Below are 13,476 nucleotides of genomic sequence, written 5' to 3'. Positions count from 1 at the left end.
TGAATAACAAAGTTTGGGTGGGTGAGGCAGAAATTGCATAAGAAATTTGCAGAGGGCAGGATTTCCTATTCTTCCTCTCACCATAGGTTAACGCCACTGAGTGGAATATGTGCTTGCTTTTAACCTTTGCCTCGCTTTCAGCCTCCCTGCGCTCACCCCCTTGCTTACTGTAGTTCATCAGCCTGGCTCTGCTTCCTGGCATCACTATGGAAACCAAATGTTTTCATGGATGCTACAGCAAGTGGTGGCAAACTACAGAAAGGGAAGAGGGCCATTCTAGCCATACTTGAGGCCTGGGTTTGGCATGGACGGAGCTTAGGTTGCCCTGATTGATGGTTTCTGTAATGGGAGAGGTGGGAAATGTGGCCTTGTTGACTTTCCTTGATCTCTCAGCAGCATTTGATACCATCAACCATGGTATCCTCCTGGACCAGCACTGTAGGTTGGGAATTGGAGGCACTGCTTTGCATCGGTTCCTCTCCTGCCTGTGGGGCTGGTTTCAGAAGGCAGTTGTAGAAGAATTCTGCATGGCCTCGTGGCAATTGCTATGGGGTCCCACAGGACTCCATCTTGGCTTTCATAGTTAACGTCTATTTAAAGTCATTGGGTGCCCCTTTGGAGACCTGAAAGAGCTCTTAGATCATCTGGGGAAACTCTACTCATGGTACCATACCCTACAGACCACATAAGGTAGAGACCTGAAACTGGCATTTTCCAGTGACAACTGAAAGCATTTCTGCTTTGCCAGGTCTTTGAACAAGAGTTGTGGGCTGTCAATAATACACTGTGAGTTATGAGAAATATTGTGATTGTTTCAAAGGTTTTCTATTGATTTATTTTTTGGTCATCTGTTGAATTTTTTGTATAAATCTCGCTCACATGAACAAACCTTTCCAGCAAGGAGCTTGCCTCATTTCTTCCCGTTTCCAGTTCTGGGTTCCAAACTGCTTTCTTCTGCTCCTTTTTCAAAGTCAGCCATAATCATAGCTCTCAGTGCACTGCTAAGGCATTATGCACTTGGCTACATGAAGACAACTCTCTAAAAAGAAAAAAAGGAAAAAATGCCACTACAGTTGCTCATAAGGGCCCTTAACTTTCTCTACTGCGGGAAGAATCTTTTTATTCCTCCAGCTCCTACTGGGATAAATTACAGCAATCTCCTGGGGGAGAAAATGCATCTGATCCATTGAGCAGCAGCTTATAAAAGCCTCACCCTACAAGTGTCTGGTTCAATCTACAATGTGTGTACATAACCCTTATTTTGATGCAAATGGTATGTAAATAATAGTTAGCAATTGGCTGTGTCCTTGATGCATCATCAATCACTTATGATAGAAGATAGCTTCCTTACAAAGCAGATTAGGACAAGATGCCTGGCAAATGTGCCAGGCTAACTACTCTAGATATGCATTCAGTTTTTTTCTCCCCACCCCCACCTCCCAAAAAGAGAAAGATATGTAAAATGTTGACATGTGTTTTAATCTGATTTTACCTTATCATTGATTTTAATAATTTTTTGAATGTTTAAATAACTATTTTTATGAATATGTTTTGTTATTTTATTCTTTTTGTAAACTGCTTTGAAGTTTTGTTTTGTTTTTACAATCAAGTGGTATCTAAAGTTTATTATATGATAACTTTATTTAGCGCACGTTGAAAATGTCAGAGACAGCTTGGGTTTCTAATTAGCCATCATCATATCATGACATTTATACTCATGAGAGATCTCAAAATCAACTCTGCTAGTAAGTGAAAGTCACAGAATAGGCCACAGCTTTTATGTATGCATTCATTTACACCATGTGATGCCAGAAGCTCTATTTATGTCCCAAAGCTTATACTTCTTGTTGGCCAAAGTAGAACATACAAACTTTAAAACATGCATGGGGTGGGGCATGCTGCATGGAGCCTCTCCACCGTCTCCCCCTCAGGTGTAGGGTGGCTGAGGGAGAGGTGGAGGGCAGATGCAAGTCCCACACTGCCATTTCAGGCAGCGCGGAACCTGCAGGTGCCCAAGCCATCACGTCACTCCCAGGTGAGATGCATGGCTCAGGCATGCTGCAGGCCCCGTGGTAAGTGCCGGCGCCCGCAGTGTGGCGCCCAGTGCCAACTGTGTTTCGTTACATTGTTGACTGAACCAAAAAGTTTCGTGAGCCCATTTTTTTATTTTTATTTTTTTATTTTATTTTCAAATCATTTTTATTGATTTTCAAATAAAGACAGCCAATCAACATGTCCACATCATAATCTATTTTTTAAAGAAAAAAACAAACAAACAAAAAAAGAGACCAAATTGTAATCCAAATTTTAATTGTTCCAGGCTCCCCATAGTCTGGAACTCTGAAGCATATTAATTTTATTTTTTAAAACTCTTTTAATTTTTGTCATTTTGTCACACACACCCTACAATGATGACACCCAGGGCAGCCCACATCCCCTGCACCCCCTTCCTCCACCACTGCAGTCGCTGCCTTGTATTTGGATGGTAAATATTTTTGAGCCAGGTATTTGGTTTTAGTTTAAAGATGGTATGTTACAGAGCAGGGATGGGAAACCTGTGGCCCTCCAGATGTTGCTAGACTGTAGCTCCAAACATCCTTGACCATGGGTTATACAGGATGCAGCTGATGGGATTTGGAGTCAGCAACATCTGGAGGGCCACAGATACCCCAACCTGTCCTAGGGGAACAATTCCCCTTGGTGATCCTGGTTCTTTTGTGTTGGAGGATACCCCTCCCCCCAAAAAAATATATATATATTTATGGCCCAGAAACTAACAAGCTTACCAAATACAAAGGAGCCAGGCATGAACAGAGATTATACTGTTTTGCTTGGAAAAAGTCCTAGGTTCAGTTCCCAGTGTCTCCAGGTACAGCTGGAGGTAGCCCTGTCTGAAATTGGTCACTCTGATTGGTCACTGTAGACAATCTTGAACTAGACAAACCAATGATCTGTGTTCCCATTGGAGCCTTTCTAGAAATGTTGATGAAGAAGAATTCTATTTATTTGTCAGGATTCTCACTAAAGCAACTTATTAAAAAACAAAACAAAACCCAGAACATTGTGCAGAACAGTGCCCTCTGGCAACACCTCCAACCTGTGTCTGAATAATACAGTGGATGGTATTTTTTATTACTGTCAAAAAAATACCTCTGGCATTGGCCCAGAGGCACAATGTAATTCTGGAGGAGGAGAACAGACCAGAGAGTCTGGCACCTCCTGCATTTCACCACAGGCCTGGTTTTTATGCATCAGAATAAGATGGGAGATCCTGCTGTTCTCATGATTTATGTACTTGGGGAAGCATTCAAAACACACCATCTGTAGACTGAAGTGGTACAGCCTATCCTATTACTTCAGTATCCCACCATTCCAATGCCATAGACCGTACCTTCCAGCTATTAGGAACTGCAGACTTGGCCATTCCAGAAAGTCTAGTAACATCTGTTTTTCTCTCCCCTACCCTTCTTTTCCTCTGCTTGCTTAATATCCAGCATGGCGAATAATTGTTTTGACCATGAGAGCTTGCTCACTTCCTAGTGGGGCCCTCACTTTATTTTGCATTCATGATGATATGTGCTCATAATTATATCTAGGTGACCAAAAGCAATCCTGCTTTTGATATTGTTTGTGCCTGCAAAAGTTTTGAGGTGGATGCCCTTGTTTCATTTCCAATCAGTGCATGCCCCATCACTTCCTGTTGAAATCCTGCAGTTTTTAATTCCACAAATGCCCCAGTTTATTTTTTGTCCAATTTTCCCTGCACTATAGTGCAAGAGTGCCCCTCCATATGGCAATAATGCAGTAACATTGGGAAAGCATTACAGAACAATTAATACAGTGGAAAGAGGGATAGAAGGTCCAAGTCCAATCTTTATTACAGTCATAAAGGTAAAGATACCCCTGACCATTAGGTCCAGTCGCGGACGACACTGGGTTGCAGCACTCATCTCACTCTATAGGCCGAGGGAGCCGGCGTTTGTACGTAGACAGCTTCTGGGTCGTGTGGCCAGCATGACTAAGCCGCTTCTGGTGAAACCAGAGCAGCGCACGGAAACGCAGTTTACCTTCCCGCCAGAGCGGTACTTATTTATCTACTTGCACTTTGACATGCTTTCAAACTGCTAGGTTGGCAGGAGCTGGGACCGAGCAACGGAAACTCACCCCGTGGTGGGGATTTGAACCACCGACCTTCTGATGGGCAAGGACTAGGCTCTGTGGTTTAGACCACAGCACCACCCGCGTCACTCTATTACAGTCATAGGCAAAAGTAAAGGGACTCCTGGCCACTAGGTCCAGTCACGGACGACTCTGGGGTTGCGGCGCTCATCTTGCTTTAATGGCCGAGGGAGCCAGCGTACAGTCATGTGGCCAGTATGACAAAGCTGCTTCTGGCGAACCAGAGCAGTGCACGGAAACGCCATTTACCTTCCTGCCAGAGTGGTACCTATTTATCTACTTGCACTTTGACGTGCTTTCAAACTGCTAGGTTGGCAGGAGCAGGGACCGAGCAATGGGAGCTCACCCCGTTGCAGGGATTCGAACTGCCAACCTTCTGATCAGCAAGTCCTAGGCTCAGTGGTTTAACCCACAGTGCCATAGACCAGCATAAATAGAAGGTCCCATTACTGAAATGTTGCAGAATACACCCAATGATCGCACCTCCCCAAAACAAAAACAAAACCCCCCACCACACAGTCTGATGGAGTCCTAGGACCATTTAACACATCCTAACAGGTATTCTGTTGCTTTCAGCAGGGATTTTTCTACTGGACCAAACATTGTTATCCATCATTTTTATTACAAATAAGTGCTAATAAATGCCAGTGCTGAAACAAATATAAGTCAACGATTAGGCAGTAGGTGAGTCTGAGTGACTGCAGAGGTTTTTGCCAGGGCAGCTTCTATCATCTACTATATTTCACTTGCAGCTTTGACACTTGTTAAACACAATTTGCAAAGCACAGTATCTCTACATTGGGCCAGATCAGCGAAAATTTGAGTCTGTGAAATAATGGAAAGCAACATTTTCAAAACCCTTTAAGAACCTTCGTTTTCCTCTCACAGTTAACATTTTGTAGAAGCAGATGGACATTTACTACCAGGGTACCCCAAACTTCTGAGCCCACTAACCCCTAAGGTTGTCATTGGCCACAGTCCAAATTCTTAGAAATCTAAATGAAATAAAGTCAATCAATATCAATATATGTATAAACAACATTGATTAATCACCAATCACCATAATTAGGCATAATTAAAATTGCACAAAAATAAAGAAGTAAAGCAATAAAGCAGCATGCTCTGCAAATACTGTTGGATGCCAGAAAAAGAGACATGTAGAGGTCAGAAAAAGGTGATCTACTTTCCATCCTTAGGATCTCCTGGGAAACTCACCAAACCAGACCTGTTTTAGTCTAGAACAGAATATGTGCAGCGCAGCTGATTCAAGTGCTGAATGGAACACAGATATGGGCAGCCTGAGAAATGGTTTGGATGGTTTTATTGTGTGTTTTTGTAACATTTGTAGTTGCTGTGGTAGTTTGCTATACAGGTGTGTGTGTGTGTATCAGTATAGAAATTGCCTAAATAAATATATAAATAAGATATTGTGGAATCACCTTATTAAATACAGTGGTTCCTCACAGGCAAGGGAGGTCTACTCTGTACAGGCCCTGTAGAGATGGACTGGGAAGTCTTGAGATATGAATCAATCAAAGGTAAATCCCAAGGGTCACCTAGTCCAATGCCCTGCAGTGAAGGAATATGCAGCTATCCCATTGAATCTGCAACCTTCGTGTTATCAGAATCATGTTCTAACCAACAGAGTTATCCATCGATCCCAGGGTGTCAAGATTGACCACTTTGGGAAACCCTGCTTTAGAGAAAGCCCCTGATTATTATTTTTAAGCTCAGTGCTTAAGTGGTGTTTATAGCAAGAGAGCGAGAGAGAGAGCTGTGTGTACGAAATGCCAGCTTGAGCTTTGAGTGCATTCTACTGCCTCTGAATGCTTTAACCTCATTTATCCTTTAGGTACTTACAGAACCATTTTACATATGAGCACTTAAAGGATTAAATGAAATACATGGAAATGATTATTACTGCACACAGCAAAGCTAATGTTTAAGGACATGCTGTTTTGCTGCAAACTGGAATGGCATTTGCACTGTATGAAGATTTAGCAAGCCTTTCAAAGGAGCCAGTGATGAATCACACTATCTCAAACACTCCACTGCTAATGTGAAATCTGCTAGTAATATGTTTTTTTATGTCTCTGGCTCTCTGCAAAAGTAACCCAGATACTGATTCCCTTCCCATTTAATCTTTAAAGTCAAATGAGATGAGATGAAGGCTGTCTAAGCTTAAACAATAGTGATGTTGATAGCTTACATTAGTCTCTAAATGGCTTTTGTATGTTGCATTGATACCACTAAATGATAATATTGATTTTTCAAATATTTGTCATTGCAAAATGCAGAACACTTTTTCAGTGGCATAAAATTGAAGTGCTCCCCACAAAAATATGCATATTCCGTTGAGAAGGATACTAATAGAAGAACAGATAATTGTCTAATCCCACCTGACTCTAATGCTAGGTACAAGTCAAACATGTCTTCCAAGCATAGCCCTAGGGAGTAATGCAAAACAAATATGAACTGAAATTAAATTTTAGAAAACGGTCTCCAGCATCTAAAATGAGAGAATTGAGGCTCTGTGCCTTAATATCAGGCGAAAGATGGCAACTCTGGTTACTGAGTGGCAAGAAGAGACAATCTGTACAAGCTCAGAAGCATTATTGCTCACATGTTCCCAGCACTGAAAATAGGCACTCACAGTTGCCATCTGAATGTTTATGATGGTTAATTGCTTTAAAATCCTTTTCTTTTGTAGTTCAAATACACACACAGCTCCTGTGAATAAGAACTGCATGTCTGAGCAGAAGGGACATAGCTCATCTTGCCTTCTTTGCCTTCATTGGTTTTTCTACTGCATGGTGAAGCTTTTCCTTTTTAGGAAATTATTTGCCCCTTTGGCCATCTGTTTATTTTTACACTGTAACTGTTCTTATTGCATTGTTTTTGTTCCGAGGCTAGTTCTGTTGTTCAAATCTTCTGCTTCTGGTTTTAATTAAGGCATTTTTTATATCTTTATTCTGTTTTAAATAACATTTTCATGCTGCCCTTTTTGTATATTATGAATCAGGTATTTTGTATTAAATGTTAGCCACCTTCAACTGCTTGGTAAAGGTAGGTTGAGTAGATTTGGTAAATAAATAAACATTTACATTGTAGATCAGCAGTGGGGAACCCGTGGACCTTCAGAGGTTATTGAACTACAACTCCCACCAGCCCTCGCAGGCATGGGCAATGACCAGGCATGATGGAAGTTGCAGTTTCAGGCATAGTGGTAGTTACCAAAGGTTCTGCATGCCAGTTTTTTCTTTACTTATAGAAATATTTATATACCGCTGTATTGTAAAAATATAACACAGTGACTGACAACAATATAAAAACATAAAACCAGACAATAAAATCATAAAAAGTTTAAAACAAGTTAAAAGCAACAATAAATTGAAAGCAAACATCAGTAGACCACTGTGGAGGATATACAGTGGTACCTTGGGTTAAGTATTTAATTCGTTCTGGAGGTCCGTTCTTAACCTGAAACTGTTCTTAACCTGAAGCACCACTTTCGCTAATAGGACCTCCTGCTGCCGCTGTGCCGCCGGAGCACGATTTCTGTCCTCATCCTGAAGCTAAGTTCTTAACCCGAGGTAATATTTCTGGGTTAGCAGAGTCTGTAACCTGAAGCGTATGTAACCTGAAACGAATGTAACCCGAGGTACCACTGTACTCTTAATTGCATGCATAGGTTTAGTGGAATGGAAAAGTTTTCAGCAGGTGTTTAAAAGTTGGCACAGGCGGTGCTGGCTAAATCCTTATTGGCAAGACTGGGCCAAGGACTCCATAACTGTCAATGTTTCCTTTTTAAAAAAATGGAAATTCTCTTATTCCAAATAGGATTCCTCACAAGAATAGGGAAAAGTTGACAGCTATGCTTGGCAAGGACCCATCACCTATTGGGGGTATAAATGTTTTGGCTATCCCTGAAGTATCCTGGACCCAAGTTGTTCAGGGCTCTATAATCCAATACATGTTGCAGATTCTACAACAATGTACTAATGTGCAGACTATGTAAGCCCTTTTCAAACTTTCAGGAACCACGTGACCTGAACAGATGAAGGGGAACCACCATTTGAAGTTGGTTTATTGATATCCTGGCTTGTTTGGGTTAATTATGTTTCACAGTGAAAGGATGGGGCACAAATGGGCCTTCATGCATGAGCAACAGGCTCTTGCATGCCTGAGATTTATAAGATGAGATAAGATTGTTCAAATGGGCTGAATGTCAGGAGGGGGGAAAGCTGTCCCCAAATGAAACAGATATAAAGGAAATTTAAGCTGCAGCTGCTGTTTTGGTTGGAGGAACTGTGTTGAAGTAATGTGTACCTCTGGCCTTAGTGATGTCGCACCACTTAATAGCAGGCCTTTAAAACAAAAACAAAGCCTAGCTGAGTCCTAGACATCACTTTTTCTTGCAGCTTTCTCAACTTACTGTGGAAGGGAAATTGGATGCAAATGATTACATCTTGCTGATTTCCCCTTGCTCTTCTTTTCTTCTCCTTCACTGGAAGGATCACTTGCCCTGCAGTAGAGACCAGGACAACTGCCTATTCTCTACACTTCATAGAGGGGGCTGAATAGGGTGGGCCAAAGGATAAAACAGTCTCTGCTAACTTCTTGGGTAGCAGCAGTGCAAGCAAGATCCAGCTTCTGTTTCAGTGGAGTTCTTTACTTAAACCATGATTAAACACTTATATAATTCATCACACAATGAATATTATATGTAAAGCCATTAATCAAATAAATGTACATTTTAATGAACTGACATCGAAGGAGCTTTATAACTGATGTATTAGCTGATAATTCCTCTTAGCCATAGTCCTTGTAGTCCCTTTCTTTTCTGAATTTGTTTCAAGTCTGATTACATTACTTGTCTCTAGGTTTCATATGCTCCCCTGTTCCGGAAACACATCTGGTGTGGGTGTGGCTGTCGGATCTCCCATTTCCAAAAGAAAAGGGTGCTGAAGACATTCTTTGAATCTTCATTAGTCTAAACCAGAATGGGGAATCTGTGGCCCTCCAGACTGCAACATCCATCATCATCACTGACCATTGGCCATGTTCGCTGAGGCTGATGGGAGCCAACATTTCTCATTATCCGGAGTGCCAAAAGTTCCCACCCCTGCTCTAAACCTGATTCACACATATATTCACACATATATTCTAGTTATGACAACACAGTCATGGTACTGTAAATACATGTCAGTGTGCCTAAAGGGGTGGGATCATATCTGCTCATGCTCACTAGCCGCTCCCCTGCCTCTGCACATGTTTGGCATAACTAGTGAAGCAACATGCAAACTGTCTATCCCCTACTATGCTCCTGTTGGTTTCTGCTCTCTTTCACTGTGCAGCGAAGTGCTTGTCACGAGACAGGTGTTTACATTCCACAGTCAGTTGCTGTTGGGTTTTCCCACGGGAAAGGAGACTGGATGTGACGTACACTGGTTTCCTGTTTTTCACTGTTCTTCGCAGTTCAGTGTATGCTTCTCTCCGTGCTTTAGAGGAGAGAGGATGCTTTCTCTGCTCCGGCAGAAGCAAGATGTTTTTCTGTAACCTACCAGCTTTGAAGTGTAAATAAAGCAATATAGAGTATGTGCACGTACTCCTCATCATTCCGCTGTGCACGGGACACTGCAACTTCAACATAATTGGTTATGGGTCCCAGAAAAACGCCCAGAAGTAGAATCGGGCTCCTGGCGAAGGAACAAAGGAGCAAAGAATCGGAACAGCGGCAGAGGGACGGATTGGACGGTATCTGCTCTGCGAGTCAAGATGATTGATGAGGTATGTGCTACTGCTCCGGGCAGCCTGCCAGCTTCTAATTAATGGCTTTATGGCTGGACTTTGAACTTTTAAGGCCGTTTTGCCGTGGCACAGGCAAAGGCTCTAAGACGGAAGCGTAGAAGTGTTGAGGCTGGGGGAAACCGAAAGTAACTTTTAAAAGTGCTTTTGGAATAAAGCAGCTGCAGAAAACAGTGACGCAGCTTGATTTAAGGCAGCAGAGAGAAAGCACTTTTGAACTTGCCTTTGGAATGAGGTTTTGAAGCAGCTGTATACAGACGCAGCTTGTATAAAGCAGCTTGATTTAAAGCAGCAGAGATGACGCAGAAGGCTAATGCCAGAGTCATGATGGCTAGCTGCACAAGGCTGGCTGAGGCAAGTGGGGAATTTGATGCCAGTCAGCCAAATGCTCAACTCACAGTAGCCTGTGATACTGCCGTGATTCAGAATGAAGCAGACCGCCAGGGTGATAGCTGCATGGGCAAGGGGGAGACTTCACAGACGTCATCCCATAGTGCAGTGGAACCACCAGATGGCGCCAAAGCTTTGAAGGCAGTAAAATGCTACTCGTGTGGACGTCTAGGCCATATGAAGAGGGAATGCAGATATCCCAGGGCCAAGACAGAGCAGCGCAGCGGAAGCTCATCGCGTGGAAAAGGCCAGAGCAAAGGCAAAGGTCCGGTGTCCAGGACAACGCAGCACAAGGCAATGGTCTCATGCTTCACTCCAAAGGTTGCAGAGGTCCAGAAGACGACTAGATCTTTCTTCATTGTTGATTCGGCTGCAACGCATCACATGTGCAACGATAAGCGACTGTTTGTGTCTTTTACACCGCAGGAAGGTGCGATTCACCAGGCGGATGACCGCACAATCCCCAGTAAAGGCTACGGAACTGTTGTTCTTCACAGTTTGGACTTATCGATACAGGATGTTCTTTATGTGCCAGATGCCAAACATAATCTGCTCAGCGTTGGACAGCTGAATGAGCGGAAAATTGACGTTTCCTTTAAGAACAAAAGGTGCATCATCACAAAGAAAAATGATTATGTATTGCATGCTGAATATGTTGATCGTTTGTATGTTTTGTATTTTGATGATGTTGTGCAGGATGAAACGTGTTGCATTGCAGGTACTAACAAAAGTTTGCATGCAGGATGCATTCATGATTTTCATCGAAAATTTGGTCATTTGAATTTTGAGGCAGTATCTAAAATGCCTGCCTTGGTAGAAGGTATGACTATTAAACCCTGCAGGTACCACATGAAGTGCAAGGCATGCGCAGCAAACAAGGTAAAAATGGCTGCGAAAGGTAAGGTGTCTAGTAGGCAAGCTACAGAACCATACCAGGTTGTTCATGCTGATTTGGTTGGACCACTAGCGCCCTCTTTGGGTGGAAACAGGTACTTCATGGTTCTCATTGATGCATTTTCCAGGTATATTTATGTGTACAATGTCAAGCAGAAATCAGAGGCTTTTCCAAGGTTCAAGGAATTCTGTGCTTGGTTGGAAAATGTGCATGGTAAGAAGATAAAAATTCTTTTCACTGATCGCGGGGGGGAATTCACTTCTCAGCAGTTTGAAGCTTTTCTGACTGAGAAAGGAATTCAACACGATTTGTCTAGTCCTCGCTCGCCATGGCAGAATGGACTTTGCGAGAGGGCAAATCAAACATTGCTTCAAGGGTTAAAAATCTTGCTGCATGATGCCAATCTTCCAGAGAGTTATTGGGCCGAATCTCTCTCGTGTTTTGTTTACAGTTACAATCACAGGTTATCTTCAGCAATTGGTTGTACCCCCTATGAGAAGATGTTTGGCAAGAAGCCATACATCAAACACATGAAAATTTTTGGTTCTGACATGTGGGTTCACTCACCACAAAGCTCCAAGTTAGACAAGCGTGGTTTGCATGGTATCTTTCTAGGTTATCAGAAAGGGTCTTACAGAATAATGATGACTGACTCTAAGACAATTAAGCTCACAAGAAGTGTTGAGTACAATGCCAAGTGGGGGGAGAATGTGGGAATTTTCCAATGTTATCCTGATGACAGTGATGAGACTGAGGATAGTCTAAAGCAACCGCAACAACCCACACCCACTGATGAAGGTTCTGATTCTGAGTCTGAAACTGAATCGGGTGATTCAGAGGATTTCAAGAGTGCGAAAGCCTCTATGCGACCCTCTGAAAGCTCTGATCAAGAACTGGAGGAACCATTCGTCACAATAGGTCACTTTTCTCCTAAGAAGGAAGAGGAGAGTGTTGAAGACTTAAGGCTAATTCGCAGGTCACAAAGAGCAACAAAAGGCAGACCTCCAAAGAGATTTGCTGATGAGTTTGCTAAGATAGCAGTAACAGCTGTTAAAAGCTCCAAGAAGGTATTTGAACCTTCAAGTTTCCAAGAAATCCAGGATTTGGATTCAAAGGAAGCTGAGCCATGGTTAAATGCTATGAAGGCTGAGCTTGATTCCTTGGAAAGGAACAAAACATGGGACCTAGTTCCAGTAGTTCCAGGAATGAAACTGCTTGGAAGCAAATGGGTCTTCAAAGCGAAGACTGATCAAAATGGCAAGATCGTCAGACACAAAGCCAGATTGGTAGCCAGAGGTTTTGCACAGGTACCAGGTGAAGACTATCACGAGACCTACTCACCCACCGTGAGGTATGAGAGCATTAGGCTTATGCTCAAGCTAGCTGCAGAGGAGAATCTACACATTAGTCACCATGATGTGAATACAGCTTTTCTGTACGGATCTCTAGATGAATCACTTTATATGCTTCCACCTGATAGCGTACAGGTAAAACAGGGATATGTTTGTGCTCTGAAGAAGTCCCTTTATGGTCTCAAACAAAGTGCAAGGTGTTGGCACACAAAACTCACTGAAGTATTGTTTTCTCTAGGTTTTAAGCAAGGGAAAGCTGATCCATGTGTATTTGTCAAAGAGGAGGGGCAAAAGAAACTGTATTGTTTGTTTTATGTTGATGATCTTTTATTCTTTTGGAAGGATGTCACAATGTACAATAATGCCCTAGCTCAACTGAAAGAGCACTTTGACATGAAAGATCTTGGTGAGGTAAACAACTACCTATCTCTGGAAATAGAGAGAGATCAAGATGGTAACATTCTAGTACACCAGTCACATAAAATTGCTGATGTGTTAAACAAACTAAACCTGATGGATGCTAATCCTGTAGACACACCGATGACAACAGGTTATTAGGTAGATGACACTGAAGAAGCATTTTCTGACACTACACTGTACAGAAGTGTGCTAGGCAAGCTAAACTTCATTGCCAGATGTTCAATACCAGACATTGCTGTTAGCTGTAATTTGCTAAGCAGACAAGTCAACAATCCTACCGTTAAGGATTGGAAAGCTCTGAAACGCATAGCGCGATATTTGAAAGGCACTATGCATTACAGACTGAGATTTAACAATCAGAAGTCTGGTGGTCTTGAGATATTTGCAGATGCAAGTTTTGGAAGTGACACTACAGACAGGAAGAGTACGTCT

This window comes from Podarcis gaigeae (assembly GCF_964106915.1).
Source record: "Podarcis gaigeae genome assembly, chromosome: 6".
NCBI lineage: Eukaryota > Metazoa > Chordata > Lepidosauria > Squamata > Lacertidae > Podarcis > Podarcis gaigeae.
This window is presented reverse-complemented; position numbering follows the sequence as displayed.